Raw genomic sequence first — 19568 nt, 5'->3', positions numbered from 1 at the left:
TGTGCTTATTGGAATACATTTATTATGCCTTGAGACAGAGTTGGGATTTTAATTTTGGATTTCCTGTGTTTTATGCTTTGAGGATTTTTTTGGGGGGAAGAATTAAAGAAAATAGTTAATAGTTTTGTTTGTCAGACACCTTTTTGTGTTGTAACAACCTGTGCATTAAACTCCACCATTACTCTAAGTGTGACATAAGAATCTCACTCAGATATGGGCCCAGTGGGTAAATATATTTTTCTTTTAAAGACCTTCAGTCTGCATGCTGCCAAGAACCCAACCCGTCAGTCAGTGAAGGACATTGCAACCATTTGGCCTTTGGCTTGGCTGTCTTCAGTTACAGAATTTAGAGGAAAAGGTTGGCTGAAAAACATGTCCGGGCAGCAGCCTTACTTAGAGCCATGGGACACTGAGAACTTTAAAGAGAGAGAGAGAGAGAAAAAAAAAAGATCTATTTATTTCTCAAAATAAATAGATTTCAATTTTTGTTCTATGCTAAAGAGGCAATCTCCCTCTGGTTTTCTTTTCTTTCCACATTCACAGGCAAAGTTCACATCACAGCCGGTGAAAGATTAAAACTACTGAAAAAAATTAAGACTCTAGAAGTAGTGACCCAAAAATTATGTTCTGTTAAGGTCCTGACCCAAAAGCAGGAAACACAACGGAAGCCAAAGTGAACATCTCAACAGTTCATTGTACATTTTGAGAGGAATGTTTGAACCATTTCAGCGCAAGTTCAGGATCCCTCTCTCCTCTTGTTTGTGAAGATCCCACATGTCCAACTGAACTTTTGTACAGAAACCTCTGCGCATCCATCAATGTTTAGACCTTTAAATGCAGTTTCTGGTATCAAGTGTGCTGATATTCAAACCGTCAGTCTTGGTATCACAGACATCCAGTCTGACCCAAAATCTCCAACTGATAGAAAGCGTGAAATGGAAGCACTCTGCAAGGTCTTGGTTCTGCTTGTTCCACCTCCACCTATGCCTTTATGGAGACAGAACATCTTGATTAACAAATAAATGTCGGTCTGTATCGCTCTTTCCTTATCAAGAAAGAAACAGCACTTGTGGGGCCACAGTTTAAGACTGGCACATCCTTTGCTGCAAGTATTTCTTATATTTTTTTAAATAAAGAGTTTAAATATGGAAGAAGTCTTCGGTTTTCTTGGGTAAACTCTGTGAAAAGGGCATTTTATGTCAAATGAAAGATTCTCCTGTTGGTCAGAAATCGTACATTTATAAATTAAGTAATTCAATTTAAACTGTCATGAACACCAGGATGAATTAATCAGAAACTCTTCTTTAGTTGTCAGACCAATAATAAACACGTCCTCGTGGAGTCCGTTATTATACGATTACAACAAACAGGACCACGTTAAACTCAGAGACAAATTACAGGTTAAAAAGTTAATTCTGAATCTAGATCGTTTTTTTTTTCATCTCTTGTTCTGAATGTCTTGTATACTGCATTTTTGTGACACTGTTTTTTATTGTTTAGCTCATAATAATTGCAATTATCAAAAGAAGTTTTACTTGGTTTTGTTTTTGTAATCTTTTTGTACCAAAAGGGAATAGAAGAACTGCTTGAGCCCTCTTAAAATGAAAACAAAACATAATGAAAAGAAACATATTGGTCCAACTCAGAATGTGCAACCATGCTGCACTGTGAATATTTAAAATGTGTTTTTGGTTGATTTATCTCCAGATTTGGTGCCACTGTTCCCTTTTTTCTTTTTCTCATGCAGTGGCAAAACAGGGAAAAGGAAAATCAAAACGGACACATGGGAAAATAATCAAAGACGGATTAAGAAGGAAAACAGGAGGAAAAACAGTAAAGGAGAAAATAAGATAAAGACAAGAAAAATTGAGTTCTCTGTTAAGTGGTGATGGATGCTGCAGAAGTGCAACCTCAGATTGATTTTCAGAGAGCTTCCTGTCAACAGGCCAACCTGAGAATGGAAACAGGTGCCTATGGAGTGAAAATGGATTACTGAGGGATCATTCACTCATCTTGTAACTTGGTCATGGTAAGCATCAATTCCACAACAATGGCAAATATATATACTGTATATATACATATTTTTAAAATTTATTTATTTTTTTTACTATGAATAAACAAAATAACGTTTTTGCCATTATAGAAAACGCTGTTTGTCTACATAGCATTTTGGTTATTTAAAAAAAAAAAAAAAAAAAAAAAGAGCATTGCAATAATCGAGTAAACAGGATGCTGGTTATATGTTGACCTCATTAAGCTGAAGTGCACTGCAGAAATGTTGGAAAAATAAGAAATATGCACTTGAAATGTGGAGGGAGGAAAAAAAATATACCACTGGAGTAGTTTTCTGGTGCGCCAACATAATTAGAGCTGAGTTTTTAAAAATTAGAAAAATTAAATTTATCTTTGGAGAGGTTAGGAATCTTTTGAAAGGGTAATTTTTTTTTCCATTTAATAGTGTTTATTTATAAACTGGGTAATTATTTTTGCAGCATTTGTTTATCCTATGTCTAAATCCCAATACAGCTTGAGATAATTTGTATTTTATATGTCAGAGGCAAAGCAACATTTTTCTATACTAAACCAGTTGTCACAAGAATATATTGCATTTCAATACATTGCGATATTGCTTGAAATGTATTTATTCCATAAAACATATGTGAATATTTGTGCAAAACTGGAATACTCATGACAGAGGAATAACACACAATTATATTTACTTTTCCCCTGTCAGTATTCTAGTTTATTTTTATGTAACTCTACATGACGGGCTAAAGAGAAAGAAAGAAAGAAAAAAAAAGTAAGGCTGTAAATACAAGTTTTACCTACTATAAATTTAAATTTGATAACACAAAGTTCTGGAGACGTTTTCCTGTGGGCATGTTCACGCGTTTTCTGAAAGTGTCCATTTGGCGTGTCCAGAAAAACAAATACTAAATTTAATAGAAAAACGCTCAATTAATACAACGTCATTGCATCATCACACGACTCCCTCTTGGCGCGCAATAATCCGGAAATAGCTATGTTTGAATATCTGAACCCGGAAAGTGTCTGACACTGGAAATTACAAGCTGGGATGGATATAACAACTGAGGCAGGTTACCTGCGTGCGCACCCACGATGAACCGCGCCAGTTTGCGCTGAAGCCAAAAAAGTAAGTTGTGTGATACGTATGTTTGCGTGGGCGTGGATGTGCTTGAATGTCGGCACGGACTTTACTGTAGGACTACTTCCCAGCCCGTTACGGCTCCCCTGTCACATCTGAACGCTTATTTTATGTTTTTGCAGCCATGCTGTTCTTTCGGGTATGAATTACAACACGGAAGTTGGCTTTAGAGTGGAGCGTTTTATTTGGGGAAATGGCTAAAGGGTGATTTCACCTATTTTCCCCACCCCACTACCGTCAGGATATTTAATGTGCTGTACTTTGAAAGCTGAAATATTTAGGCACTTACATTTATTTATTTTTTAGATTATTCTGCAGTATTTGCAACCAGATGTGGTCTGATGTTTTTTGTTGTTGTTTTTTTTGGGGTAATTTCCTTAATCAGATGAAAAATTCAGTGTTAGCATTTCCAAGCAGCAACAGCTATGACACGACTTTTTCAGTCAACTCTCTCCCCTGCATTAATTTTGTTCTTTTCACTTCTGCATTGCCTTTTATTACACCGCGACCCAGTTCAAATTGAAATGGTTGAATATTATTCAGTGTAAAAATGTTCTGTTCTGGGTTTGTAGCATTTAGCATACGTCAACTAGCCAGGCTGCATTGACGAGTAAACATGTTGACTTCTGTGTGACAAATATTTAATTTGAATATATAAAACGGTCAACAATATTTTTAGTATATAGTTTCTACATCTAAAATAAATGTTTCTCAAAATGTATTGTTACAATCATGAATCCATTTGGGTATTATAGGTAGCTAATAGAAATCTCAAAATATAGTTTCTCTGAAAAATGTCATCCATAAGTTTGAACAATTAAAACGATTTGAAATCATGAAATGTTATGACAGGCCCATACAACATTTTGAAAAGCTGCTGACTTTATTGTTGTCTGACAGTCAGTGACAATATGCAATGAGTGTAATCCATACAAGCTGGCTGCGGAAGAATCTGATTATTGAATATCTTATTCAAAAACAATAATGGAAAGTTGAGTGAAAGGAAAAAGAGTGGTAGAATAAGGTGCTCTAGGTAATAAGGCAAACTTTTGCCTTCAGAGGCTAGTGAAGGAAAGCCCATTCATGAGTTTGGAGAAGACTCACAAAAGGTTGACGGCAGCTGGAGTCAGCACTTCAAGAGCCAACACAAACAGATATATCCAGGACATGGGCTACAACTGTCGCATTCCTTGTGTTAAACCGCCCCTGAGTCAAAGACAATGCCAGGAGCTCCTTTTCTGGGCCTGGTGAAAAAGTGCATTTGATACGAAAATCAGGGTCAGAGAGTTTGGATGAAGATTAGTGAGGCACAGAATTAACTGGTGTTGGTCCAAAGTCAAAGTAGGCCTGAAAAATATATCCATAATTTTTGAATGAGATGCATCTGTAATTACTGAGATGTGTGTGTCTTTCTGTTTGAGACTATAGCTCAAAAAGTCGAGTAAACTCTTCTTAATATCTACTACTGACATGTACAAACTGCCAGGATGTCAGGGGAGTTGCATTTGTGTATTTGCAGCCTGCCACCAGAGGGAGCAACGGAGCAGCATTCTCTGTTCCACCAGAGGGCAGGCGTGTGGCTGCACACCTGCAATCAATCTGCCTCGATATCTGGAAGATAAAGGGAGCCGGTTACCATTGCTCGATCCCTGACCGTTCACCATTGTGGTAACTCTTTTCCTTGTTTACGTGTGTGCTGATCTGATTTCATCTGTTTTAAAGTTACCTTTGTGATGTACCTCAGCTCTGTTACTTGGCTCTGTTTCCTTGTTCTCTGATACCAAGACCAATCCAACAAAAGCTTCTGGTTCATTTCCTACAACCACTGAAGTGCCTCCTATCTCCCCCAACATCATCTGTTTGCCCTCCAATGCTTCACTACTCCATTCCTCCTGCGTTTGTTAGCTTCTACAGCCTGCAGGCCTAGCACCATCTCATGGGCCATCTCCCAAGCCATCCCTCCGTGGCAGACTACACCTCGAGCTACAGTAAACATATCAAATATTCTCATAATCTCCCGGACAGACTTCCACAGGTCACCTGTAATCTGTTTTCCCCTTCAGTGTTCTTATTCCTCACATACCCTGGACAAATTATGGTCGGGACTTGGACTGTTATTCGGATTCTTCTTTTATAAACTTTTTAAAAGTTTCTTCTGCCTCCTGGGCCCTGTTTTAGAAAGCGGGCTTAACAAGCGCTCACCAGTGGAACATGGATAACATGATCACCATACCAACTGAAAGAAATCACCCTCAAAAGTGTGCATTTCTTGGAAATCTTAATTACGCCATAAGGCGAATATCAAGAAATGTTTAACAAAAACACAATACCAAGTCAATGTGTGAAAGTGATTTGACAGAGAATTAAAGTTGTATAAAGTGGAGGATTTTTATTTGAACAAAATATCATTGATGTAGACAGAGTAGAGAACTACAATTGGCTACTATGTCAACTACGTTTGCATTGGTTTAAGTGTATTTTAATACAGGATAGAATAGAATGAATGAAATTACATTTATTTTTGAACACGGCAGTTATCAAAAGTTACATTTAGATTAATTAAATGAGGTGCAGATGACACTGAGAGGATTGGTGTAAATTCTTGTTGAGCAGATGGAAAAACTGTCAATTAAAATAAAACAATCTCCTTCATTTTGCAAAGGAACCATCTCTGCAGCCACTTATGCCTGGACATCCACAAATGCATGAAAAGATGATGCTTAAAAATCTCAAAATGTGATACAGACTACATTACTGCTTCCCTGACACATGCAGTTCTGTGGAGTTCTTCTTTTATTTGTCTTGTTGGTTTGTGTAAGGAACAATGCAAAACTGTACAGCATCGGCACCCATAATTTTTAGATTGGCGCTACTTGGACACTAGCTGTCTGAGTCACAATGATTTACCTCCCTACAGTGGGAGCGCTACTGTCTGAAAACCAAACCTTAAACTAAACTACTTGCGCTAGATGGAAAATAAAGAATAGCTTTACACAACACCTCCTAGGGATTGACCCCTGGTGTCCGAAGTGACAGGCAGAGACACACACACACACACACACACACACACACACCCCTAACATGGGGAAATTGGACTTCATCACACTCTCTGAATCGACCTGAAGATTGCGGTCATCCTGATGGGCACCTCTGCAGTACAGCAACACTTAAAGTGGTGCAAACTTTTCTGACGACATGCTGCTGGCGTAGAAACAAATTACAGCACAAAGAATTAGTCTTCATTGTGTAGTGGTGTGCGTGGTGAAATTATATTGAGATAAATTGACTATGGCAAAAAACCATACAAGCAAAAGTATTGAACCAAGAAAGATAAGACATCAAATCGCAGGCTGATCACCCTCTCCTGACAGATATTTCAACAGAGTATTGCTCTCCAACATCTGCAGGCTCCTCTAGAAGAGGATGTGCTATTTTTGACACTTTTCTTGTGCCTGGTCTCAGCAAAACAGTAGGCAAGACTCAGGATTTACTCAAGCAATCCTGGTAACAAGAAGGATTGGTTTACAGAGGAAGTTGTGGAAGTAACTTGACTGTCTTTCTGAGACCGAAACCCAGGATATCCACATTCTTAGCCTGAACCTACTCTGAATTTTCACTTATTCTGCTTTCTTAAATGCCCTCAGAGTCGATGCACGTGGGTCGAAATTATTTTTTAAATCCATGACATAAACTGGACCCTTATGTACAACATCAGTCAGGTAAAACAGTAATGCAGGCATTGTAAACCATTCTTCAGCTGGCTCTGCACATCTATAAAAGTTTTGGTGACCTGTGCTACAGCCTCAAAAGTGTATTCTAGCTAATGAACAGAAAAGCACCACAAAAGCAACTTCCCCACAGTTGTACCATTTGTGCGACTGTGTTTTCCCTTAACATGGAGTGTATTTACTGTAATTAGAGTTGAGCTTTACCAACTAATTGAATTAAAAACACAAATTAGCCTGCGACTTTTGTCATTTGACACAATCTGCTCTGCTACACCAAGATGCTGCAAAAACAATCAATAAGAATTCAAAGCCTGATAAAGAACCGCAAGTCTTGGCTGAAACGAGAGTTTATGTAGTGCATAATTTATCCTCACACTGTATCCATTTGTGTTTTCTGTAACTTGCCCACTGCAACTCTTGAGTTACATCTTGTTGCCAAAGAGAATTGAAACCATTTAAACTGGAAACAGAATATTGACAACATGTAGCGACCGCAGAGAAAAACATCTTTTTACGGTAAAAGAAAGCATTAGGATTCAAAATTTATCTTGCTACACTGTGCTCGTTTTTTTCTTTCTTTCTTCAATCTCGATGCTTTCTGTAAATTCACCTTTTTTTTCTTTGTGTGTGTGCCCTTCTGTCACTTTTTAGTGGCCTCCTTAGATTCCTTGTTGTGTTTAATCTTATCTAAACTCACATCAAGTCCACCTCTCCTTATTTATGGCACTTATGTTAATGAATATAGATTTTGCACTGGTGGAAGGGTTTGCCTGCTAACATTTCTGGCTGGTTACAGCAAAAAAAAAAAAAAAAAATACAAAATTGAGGGTGAAAAAATAAAAGGTTTGGAACATTTGCTTTAAAATGATGCACTTGTTTTGCTACGCTTAAATGTACATTTATAAATATTTCTAGGAATACTCTTTAGTACATTGCAAATTCCAACTGACAAATTAATGGAAACTTCACATCAGGAAATGATGTCAGAATTTATAATTTTTAGAAATTAGTGACAGTTTCGATTGCTGAGGAGATGCCGTTGCCTTGTTACTGGAGCCGCTGCCTTTCTATCATCTGAAACATGCACATTGTCTTCTGATGCCAACAGAGCATTTTGGTCCACAGGAACACTGCTAGATGTATTGTTTTTTGTCTTTTTCTCAACAGTTTTCTGTCGTGCCAACGTAAATCCCAGTAGATAAGCAGGTTCTAAAATACTCAGATAAGCCCACACTCTAAAAAAGAAAATAGTTGAACCAATTTAATTGAATTGCTTGTATAGGTAACAAGCAATTCAATTAAGTTGATCTAAATTAATTTATTAAGTTTAACCAATTCAATATATAATCATCCAACTCAATTTGTTAATTTATTTTTAACAAATTTATTAAGTATGTTTTAAGATAACAGATTTAAGTCAGTCTTACTCAAATCATTTAGTTTACTTCAAAAATGGTAAATAAACTTATATACCACTTTTCCAGTCATTTTGACCACTGAAAGTGCTTTACACTAGAGTCACATTCACTTAATGTGCAGATCAGTTGGGGTTTAAGTGCCCAGGGGGCACACTGACATGTGGCAGCAGGAAGCTGGAATCGAACCTTCAACCTCCCAAGACGACCACTCTACCCACAGAGCCACGGTGGCTAACCAGGGAATCTGTACCTGGTTAGCTTGAGTCATGGTGTTAGGGCGTGGGATACAAATATGATATTGAACTTAATTATTTGAAGTAAAGTCAAAGTAAAAAGGTAATTTAAGGAAAAGATTTGTGTATTTAGAGGACACTGTAAAAAGAGTATTGAAAGTTTGGAACTACTTAAGTTTGAGTTGACTTTCTGTAGAATTAAGTCAAAGATTTTAAATGTTTATTAGGATAAAATAAATTATTTGAGTAAGAGTGGCTGAAATTTGTCATGTTAAACCCCCTTATGAATTAAGTTATAAAAACTTAGCAAATTGAGTTGGAAGGACTTGGTGAATTGATACGAAACAGGATACAAAACTGGCATTGAACTGAATTGTTTTAAGCAAAGTCAAAGTGAAAAGTTCCTTTAGGTTAAAGATTTGTTGAGTTAAATGAACACAAAAAAGTAAGTTGTCATGGCAAAAGCAAAAGAATTAAGTGAAATTAATCTAAATAAGTCCATAAGATGAACTGCAGCCCAAATACACTTTTTAGAGTGCATCTGGCACCAACAATGATGCCACATTCACAGTCACTTAAATTGCCTTTCTTCTCCATTCGGTTGTTCTCACCGATGTTTAGATATTTAAATGCATTGCGTTGCTGCGATGTGATTGGCTGATGCATCGTTTGTGCTAAAATTGAACAGCTGATAAGAGACCAGTGAATTTCTTTGATTCCTTTCCAGTTGGGGTCTAATTTTGTTGTGGAACTAATTTTATCTGCAAATTAGCCAAGTTAATTTGTAGTCATCTGATTTCAGCTTATGATTTTATACATTGCTTTTAGATGCTGAATTAACTTGCTTATTTATTTTTACAGTATTTTTTTTGTTATTCTTATTGTTTTATGTACAGCACTTTGGTACTAAATGGGCTCTTAAAATAGACAACTGTTTCTTTAATAGCCTAAATGTCACTGTTAAAGGGACATTCATGTTACAAAATTTTTTACTAAGAATGTTCTTTTTTTATGCAAAAAACTGGTTTCGAGATTATTGGTGCAAGTGCAGAAGAGCCTCTTTAAGAAGCTTAAGAGACAGATAGGCAGAGGCAGAGGGAGAGAAGAAATATTTCCCCTGGACTTAATGCACTGTGAAAGGATTCATATGACTGTGGATAAAATAACAGCAATATGTGTGTGTGCGCATGCATGTTTCTGTGTGTGTGAAAGAGAGCAAGTTGGCATGCTACCTCGGCTACTTCTTCAATCCACCCATCGTGGAGATCGTCTATGGAAAATCCGTCTGGATCGTGCACATAGCTAATGACGTCACGGATGCGCAGAGTCACACTCGGTGCAGAGACCCGTTTTGTTTTGTTTTATAAATAAAAAGAAACCGACCGAACCAAAAGGGAGGGAGGAAACGAGATCGAGAACCATTTGAAAAGATAGGAGAGAAAGAAAGAGATGGAAAGAAAAGCAGATGACAGAAGTGGAAGATGACAGCAAGTTCTCTGTGTCTTACTTTTACGCACACACCTAATCAGTCTGGAAATGACCACCCCCATCTTTTTCCCCTCATACATAAATATCAAACTGCATAATGCAGGTACAACTAATCCCCTGTGTGTGTGTGTGAGTGTGTAAGGCTGGACCGTGGGGTGTGGTGGTGTGCGTGTGTGTTCATGTGTGTGTGTGGTTCAGGGAGTGAGGAGGAGGGGTTTGGGGTTCTGGCAAGGCATGGTAGTCATTTCCCTTCTAGACTCAACATCATGCAGATACACACACACACACATGCACGCATGCTAACGGCAAGCGTTGGAATATCATTACGGTAAGAGCTGCAGTGAGCAGGCCCCTGACACAAGCGGCCCTTTGTTCAAATGCAGACACACACACACACACACACACACACGCGTGCGCACACACACATGCACATTGCAGACCCAGACTCAGGCCTTCCATATCGCCAATATAATTACAGCTATTACATCTGACTCAAATATAACTTTACATCTCGATCTCTGCTCGCTCCCCTCCTTCCATGTCTCTGTTTTTTACTTTTGAGTGCCCATGTTGGAGCCATGTATAACAGTTTGTATGGATGTGTGTGTGGGGGACGGGATAATGCTATATAAACATTACCTCAACTAACGAGCAGTAACTGGGCTGCGCCAAGGTGTGTGTGTGTGTGTGTGTGTGAGAATGTGGTTTAACTTAATGACCTGTACAGTCACTTTTTTGTTCGGTAAAGTTTTTTTTTTCTGTTAAAGGAGGGAAAGTCTTTCCATTGCTACTGATCAGAAATGGATGGACAAACAAAATACATATTTAACTAAAACTTTGTAGAAATAATTAGTATCTGATATTTTATCATTAAAATCTAAGGATAAAAGGGATGATGTTGGTTAAAACGCCTGTAATGACGTTAATTTTTAGTGTTGACAGTGGAAAATATCTCTTTACCAGAACCAAAGTTATTTTTCTAACACGTGATTGGTATTGCACTCTGCACAACACAACTTTACATCGATTGTATGTACGAAAAAGAAACGGAAAACTTGTTTTTGGCACCGAATGAAAACATTTTAAGCTTTTTTTTCCCCAAGTGCTTCTACTGCTCCATTAAAAAATGGCGCCCTGGGTAGAGAGTCATATCTCTAAACATGGGGGTTTATAGGACTGTTTTAACGAAACTGAGCTAAAAATTAAGCTATTATAATTTTGATTATCAAATTATTAAAAAAAAAATGTGTGTGTTTATGAATGATATGCTTTGAATTCAATTATTAGATAAATTATTGAATATTTTACTAAAATGTACTAAGGTAAACGATGATTGAGATTATCTAAAAATCACAGATTTTTAATAGGCAATTTATTAGTTTGTCACAACAAGAAATAAAAAATGACTGACTGCAATACATATTTTTGTGAGGAACTCGGGTTCAGGTACGTTTTACATAAATATAAACTTTCCAGTTTCACTCTCCACAGATTTACGCATCAGAAAGTTAAACGCAAAAAAAAAACTACAAAGTTAATGAAAATAAATACAAACTGCAGAAAGATTTCCGCTTCATTTGTTTTTGCTTAACTGATAAAGAGGAGATGTTTTAGGCTATCTGCGAGTGTTATAGGGTGGGCCACATCAGCAACAAACGGTTCAATGAGAAGTAACAGACGGAAGGAGAAATGTGACAGGAGCAGCAGCTGGACCAGCAGCTGCAGCTGTTTGTCCCCGGCTCCCTGTTCGTACTTGAACAGAACAGGCTGCAAATCTTCAAAATCAGAGCCCGCTCGGCATGTCGGACAATATCTCAAGTTTTCCAATTTAACAAAACCAAAGACACACTTTTGCTCATTTTTATCTTCCTGCGACAGTTTGCACAGTCCAAATTTGCATCAGAACTTCCTTTACCTTTTCTCCTCCACATGATTGAAAGTTGAGGTTATTATCCAGCTTCCGTTTTCATTTCACCTCCACAGGAGTCTTTTTTTTTTTTTTTTTTTTTTCTTTTTGTTTTACAACGCCAGCGAGTTTATTCTGAACCGGCAAACGTCTTGTGTTTGTTTTCTGTGAAGGCCTTCTTGGTTTTGGGACCAGGATTAATTGAAAACAGTCACGTCTTTTTGCGTGCTAAATCTGTACCAACGACGGCAGAATATTGATACTGATTCACTTCTAGACCCATAACTAATTTTCCAAGACTTGATATAGTGTATTTTATGCAATATGTTGAAATTAACTGCGATACAGTTTAAAACTTGCCATCAAAATTCACTAATTTGTGTAATTGTGAGTCCAAAAGAATGAATAATGATTTCTGCACACCATTAGTGTAGTTCTTGGTTTAAAACGTATTTTCCCCTGAGCTTTAGGGCAATTTAAAAACAAAATCTTTATTGCATTACTTTGAATGTGGAACACAGACAGAAAATAGCAGGCTGCTTGTTTGGTATCTAGTTGCAGACATGTATTTGTTTTCGTTGTGCTGTTTATGTTGTGCGATCCTTCGCTCTCGGAAAGTTTCTCCGTTGAACTCAATAAAACGGTCTCCGGTGGGCCCATGTTTATAAGTTTATGTTGCTCACAGCTATGTATTTTAACAAATTAGGAACACACACAAGCTGATTTGATACAGCCAAGTGAGAACTGCACTAAATTAGCTTTATAAGGAACAGGTGAATGCAGGCAGGCACATATGGGCAAGTGTGTGTGTGTGTGTGTGTGTGTGCGTGTGTGTGTGTGTGTGTGTGTGTGTGTGTGTGTGTGGGCAGCGCTACTTTTAAATTAGCAATATGGATGTTGTGTTTAATAAAACAAACACGGTTCTGTGAGACTGACAGAGGAAAAATTTTGGGAAAAAAGCCCCAAAAAACACCAAAAGGCTCATGTCTGCATCTGCTGCATGTTGAAAAATGCTCTGTACAACATTTTCAACTTGCACTGATTATTACTTTTTCCCCAAAGATTGTATGCGTTTGATCTTCTTCCATACAAAATGTAACCAGAAAGACTCTTATTAAATAATAATACACATTTCTTGTATACAGATAATACTAATTTAGGTTATTAGTATAATAAAATAATAATAACGTGTTCAAGATATGCATCTTTGCAAATAGGCAGATTGATTTATTTTTCCGTTTTTCTTTGCAAAATAGATCAATTTCAGTCACATGGGATGGAGAGCATCAGCAACTTTGACTAGGCCCTTTTACCTTTGAGATCAATTAAGAATTTTTTAATTAGAATTATGATTTCAGCTAAACCATTGTATTTCTAGGTGCATCTTTAGGGTGGTTGACCTGCTCGCAGGTGAACCTCTGCTCAATTCTTTGTTTTTCATTTTAACTTCACTCCATTCATTTTCCCATCCACTGTAACCAGCTTCCCTGTCCCTGCAGAAAAAAAAAGTCATTCCCACAGCACCATGCCGCCTCCACCATGTTTCTCTCTATCAGGCAGTTTTATGAAGTGTGTTGTCAGTAGGTATCCTTATGATGGATTCTGCCACCTGAGCTGTACGGCTCCTAAATCGTTACCACGAATCTTGACTAATGTTCAGTTTAGGCGGACAACTGGACCCGACTATGCTTGTAGTTCTGCCAACCTCCATTTTCAGAGGCCGAGTCCTTGTTTAACGCTTGGGGATGCTTTTTTTTTTTTGTCCCAAAACTATACAAAATCAGGTTATTGGCTTCTTTCTAATATAGCTGATGGCACTGGACTTTTTTCTTTTTAGGAATATTAAAGTGAATAATGTTGAACATATATGTCCCTTTTTAGATTTGTCAAAACTGTAAAATATATTCACATTTTAAAAAAATCAGACTGGTCTATCTCTTTGTACTTTTATGGCTTCATAAAGTATTGTTTTTTGAACAATTTCATCATTGAGGTTTAACGTGTTTGGAAAATAAAGTTGACATCTGGGTGCACTAGTCCTGTGATCTGAGAACTTTATTTCTAAAAAAACTGATGAATCATCTCGACAAACCTCATATTCTCATTAAAAGCTATAAAGCAATGACGAGAAACCCCTCCGTGCAAACCTTTTTTTTTTTTTTTAAATTCTCCTTTTATTTAATCACTCCATGTTCCTTCTTGGAAAAACGTGCGCTCATGATTCCTAACTGGCTAATTTGTACTTTTAAAAACCCGCTAAATCAGAGAAATGAGCACAAAATTGAGGCCAATTCTGCTTTGCTAAAAGGCATAACTTGTACTGTCAGGCGGAGACGGAGCTCCTCAGCAGGAGACTGACATGCAGTCTGCATATTTAAGAAAAAAAAAACAGCCACACACAGCTGGAGGGCCGTGGGCACCAGCTTAATGCAAGCAGCTCAAATTTTACTCCTTTTTAAAACAGGAATAAGTCAAGCATTAGATTGAAGAAAAGATTAATTAGTATTAGAGAAAATGCATGCAAAGTGACAAATTAATTTGTGCTTGTAATTATATACATTGTGTATATAATTTAGTATATTATGCAGGAGCTGCATTCTATCCTATTAAACATTTAACCCTTATTTATCACTAGCTTCTGTATCTCTCACAACAGAGTTGGATACCGGTGGAAAGACATGTTGATTTGACTCATTGACATGATGTTTATTTAACTCATCAGTGGTTTAATTAAAGAGTTGTACAATAAGATTCTGTTAAATTCTTTTAAATCTCAAGCAAAACTGGACCCCCGTCTCAGTAAAACAAAGGAGGTCAATTAGATCCACAACTAACAAGTCACAATGTTTACAGTTTTAATAGAACAGTATTTCTGACTAACAATAAGCTGTGATTAGGGAAAAGCAGTTTAGTTGAATCACTGTCTTCAGCTGTGAGGATATTTGTTTACTCCAGCTAAGTTAAAAAGAAAAAAAAATGCATGTGCACTTGTTTCTCGTTATATATCATTTTTTTTATATTTTATTTTTCTGTTCCAAATTTACATTTTCTGAAATATCAAAACTTAAGTAAATTACCTGATTTCACTTGTTTTCATGTTTTTTTTTCCATTTGATCATGTTGTGTTGATGCCAGCAACAAAAGCAATGCTAGTTTTTCTTTTTTTCTTTATGTTTTTATAAGATTTCTTGGAAAGCATAGTTTAACAAAACATCTGAACAGAGTCCTTGAGGAACCAATTTACAGTGAGCTCAACAAAGATGAAGGATAATGTTTATTTTTTGGATGTGTTGTGTGTGTGTGCAGTTGTGTTTGTGTTTCTCTGTAGAGAGTGCTGTTTAACACACACACACCCACGCACACACACACCATCTGGACCTCTTCAAACAGCATCAATCAATTTCCTCAAAATCAGTTCCTCCCTCATTTTCTCATTGAGTGTGCAGTATACTGTACATGTGATGTATTATTAATATCACTGGACATTCTGCCTGCATGCTTTTTGACAGTTTGTTTGAATTTTCTTCAAATCAGAATTTTTCACTGATCATACCGCGTTAATTTAACTTTATATTACAGTACTTGCTGCCTACATGCTCAAACCGCGGTCAGACATCTTTACAAGTTTTCCTGTTTGACACGTAGGCCGAGAATGAAACATTTGATTTATAATTTACTGGATGACCACAACATTTGCTGGGCTGAAGTCACAGCAAGAAGTCTTTGTAGTGCCTAGCATGCAACAGTTTGTTTTTGTGCATCAAACACAGATCCTACCTCTTTATGTGGAACAGAATATGCTCTGGGCAGTGTTAAAAAAAGAAGCCTAACAAGCTAATCACGTCTCAATGTGAGGAATGCAGGAGTAGCTTTCTGGACATCAGGAACTTGGTGACATTATTTCTTGTTGCCAGTTTATTGTGCTTATTTTATGTGGTGAAGCAATAATGCAGCGCCACTTACTGTAAAAAAAAAAAAAATTAATAAATAAAAGTCCACCAAACTGGAGTTTTGCAGCATAAGCTGCTTTTATATAGTCTCCAGAACCCCCAACGCAATTCAAACACTGTTGGTTCAGGGCAAATATAGAAAATCTAATTTTAAAGGGAATGCAATCAAAATCTTACTACATTTTTAGTTCTTGTCAAATATATATTTTTTCCCTCCTGCAGCTTCCTAACCCCTCTATTGTCCTATAGAGCCAGGGATATCGTGTCTGAACTGTGGCTCTTTAAATTTAAAATTTGCAGAAAAATGTTTGCATGGGAGGTTTTTGTACCTCCATCATCATGGAGGAGGAAAGTCCATGTGTTTTTTCATCAGCTTCTCAGAAGAATAGAAGGAGTTTCTGTACAGAGTACAACACACTGCAGAGCGTCCATCCTGTCCAACAATTCAAATCAGATATTTAAGTTGTTGGACACACGGGACTGACAAGGAATTATGCACAAAAATGTAAACATCCTTGTGTTTTTAGCTAAAAACTATGATCCAATCACACCAAGGGTCTGAAATATAGTCATTTTCAGACTTCCAAGCAGCCTAACCCAACCTATATGAACAATTTGGATCATCTTCTCTATGTGAAGGGGACCTTAGCTGCTGCTTCTTTCCATCAAGCAGCCAAGCCAGTCAGATCTCACAGGTTTCTTACATGGTCAGAAACCTAATGTCATAGAAATACTTTGCTGTGACTTGAACAGTCTGTTCATGTTTGCATGGAATTAAGATTACGGAAATTATCCGTTACCTGACGTTGGCTACCTATTTGACAGAATGGCAAAGAGCCAATAAGCAACTTTTTTCGTGTTAGATTCCTTCTACTTCAGAGTAGGTAACTGTTGAATTGGTCAGAATGAACTTATCCTATGCTACATGTATATCCATCAAAGCACAGTTGGCGAATTTTAATAACTTATTTCTGTCAGTAAATATGCCGTTTTGTTGTTTAGATAAAACGGAAAGAAAACCACACCTTTTTGCCCTAGAGGGTTTTTATTAGGAGGTCATTCAAAACCTAAACAACTGCTGAGTGACATGTGAAACTTGGAAGTATATATAATGTGGCAAATTAAAAACATAATCTCATTACAAATCACTGGAGCAGTTTAGCAAATAAGGATTTCTTTTTTTAAAAATGGAGTGAGAGATAATGTGTGGAAAAATGGAACATTTTTAGTGCTATATTTTCTTTTTATATAATTATACAGAGCTGGAAAAATAGGTAAAAAGAAGTTACAAACTTTTCAAGACTGCATAAACCCTGTAATTTATAGTTGTCTTATTATTTTAAAATTTTGTTGATAGATCTTTCCCAGATCTTCAGATCTGTCTACCAGTCTAGACTATCAAGTGACTTCAAGTAGTGTGATATCCTGCTGGTTTTCACATCAACAGTCGTCAGAAATTAATATATTTTAGCATCTGTCCTATTATTCTAATTACACCTTTTAGCCAGTGTGCTAACCTGCATTACCTCACTCTTATTGCTGTTAGGCCCTCTGATGTTATTACACACATTATGCCATTCTCAGTTGCCAAAGCAAGTAATCAAATCTTCCATTTTCATTTTCCTGTTGCATTTCTACTCATTATTACAGCCATTATACCCCCTCACTTCCATCCAGTCAGAATGAAAATGTTAGCTTGGTGATTCACTCACTCTCACTCAGACGAAAGGTAATACAATTCAGGTTAAGATTCCCCTTTGCACTCCATAAATATCCTTTTAATCAAACCGGCGAGCAGCTGCTTATAAAGTTGGCCACCGAGCAGATTTGTTATGTGGCCCAGTGGTCAGTCGGGCAGCAAAACTGAGGGCCGAGCAGCTTGCCAGCAAGCTAATAGTAAATTACCAGTTTGAGATATCAGCCAGAAAGAAGAAGAGAAAAAATTACCATCAACTAGTCAGACTGAGAGGGAGAAGTGTAATCAGTGATAAGTGATTAGGATGTTCCAGTCATTTAGGATGAACAACTGCATTCTGCAATTAGAGCATCTCTCTTTCACTCCGTCTCTGCACTCTGCCTAGTTCAATACATCTAGCTCTCCAGTTACTGTTGAGTGTGCAGCAGTCAGACGAATCACGTGCACACAAACATTAGGATTCTGCTCTTTGCTGCACTTAGAGAAACTTCCATTGAGAATCCATTTGTGGTCTGCAGGCACTCACACTAATTATGAATATAAATTCACTGATGTTCTCGGATTCGTTGGTTCTGATGAAGCCGTTTTATGAAATGAAATGTTTTAATTTTTAATTTTTTTTATTTTTTAAACGGAGGCGGAATTTTCAACAGGAATGGTTAAATGGTTTAAATGATCCAACGGTAATAAATTGTGTTGCATAAAACATGATCTCAGCTCTAAATAAAGTTCAGACGAAGTGAATATCTACTTTGCAGTTTGATTTGTTGGATTCATCTCGAAACGAGATGTTTTCTCTGGATGGCATGAAACAATAACTGAATTGGTACAACATAATTTGTATACAATATCCTGTAGGGTGAGGCAGAATTACTATCTTGCGGGGATGTGAGGGTAGAGGCTAATCTCCAGCCATCATTAGGCGGGGCTCACCCTGGCAATTTTACTACAATTTTATGTGATGCACCAACCAAATGTAATGCATAATTTTGAAAGGCCAGGAAATTAGGAAATGGCTTAAAAAAAATGTGACGTACATTTGAATTTAGCCAGCACATTTTCATTGCACCAGGTAGAAATGCTTTAGAGTTTTTCTACATTTCCATAAATGGAAATCATTGCTCAATCTTCTTTTCCAATTAGATAAAGGTCTTCCGTGTTGGATGGAGCTAAACTTTGAGCATCTGTTGTCAAATCTGGCCACAGTTTTGCAATTGGACTTTGTTTTTCGCTTTGACTGGCAAGTCAAAGTGAAAAAGATACGAATGTGCTTTGCTCTAAACAGGGAGTATACAAGCCCTGTCCTACATATTTACAATCCTACTACTTTTAGAAGCATGCCTGCTACAAGACACCTGAATCATATGGCTTAATTCTCTCATTGGCGTGTCATTGAGCTCTGCACAGGACTGGCAGAGTGCCATTTATTTTATTCAGGCTCAGTGGAACAGGGATGCATTGAAAAGTTGCAGGGCAAAGACTGGAGATGTGCATCTTTGAACAAAACCACTCTGTTGTATGTAGATGGGTGATGTCCCGAAGGAAAAACAACCACTTGAGACTGGTTGTCCTGCACCGGTCTCAAGTTTGGGGTGTCCTGTATGTGGAAACTGCAAGTGAAACTCCTTCTGGATTTCTTTCCACAACAACTTTTTTTTTCTTGCAACTCTTCCAGAAAGGGCAGATTAGTGGAGTGCATGAGCAATAGTTGTCTTGCAGACAGATTTTACCACTTGGCTTAAACTAGGCCTCTTGGCTGCTTCTCAATCTCTCCTTTCCCAGCTTGTCAGTTTAGGTTTTTGTAGGTGTGTAGTTGTGCCATATGCTTTCCATATTCAGATGGTGGCTGGCTGAGGAAATACTCTGAGCTTGGAATATTGTTTTATAACTAAACCCTGCTTTTAAATTCTGTACAACTGGATCTATGACCCTTTTGGTGTGTTCCTTGGCTGTCTTGCTATTTGTTAACTGCACACTTCACTC

The 19568-nt window shown here is 37.3% G+C and overlaps 1 protein-coding gene across 2 annotated transcripts in view; it reads left to right on the top strand.

Moving 5' to 3' along the window:
* The first annotated feature begins 3054 nt into the window (after positions 1-3054).
* trps1 (trichorhinophalangeal syndrome I) overlaps positions 3055-19568 on the top strand; it is a 183355-nt gene continuing 166841 nt past the window's right edge. For both annotated transcript variants that reach the window (XM_008422123.2, XM_008422121.2), the window contains exons 1-2: positions 3055-3154; positions 4686-4834. The gene's annotated coding sequence lies outside the window, so the exon portion shown is untranslated. The remainder of the gene's footprint in view (positions 3155-4685; positions 4835-19568) is intronic.

This window comes from Poecilia reticulata, linkage group LG11 (genome assembly GCF_000633615.1).
Source record: "Poecilia reticulata strain Guanapo linkage group LG11, Guppy_female_1.0+MT, whole genome shotgun sequence".
NCBI lineage: Eukaryota > Metazoa > Chordata > Actinopteri > Cyprinodontiformes > Poeciliidae > Poecilia > Poecilia reticulata.
Note: the sequence above shows the minus strand (reverse complement) of the source record. Positions and strands in the feature narration are given on the sequence as shown.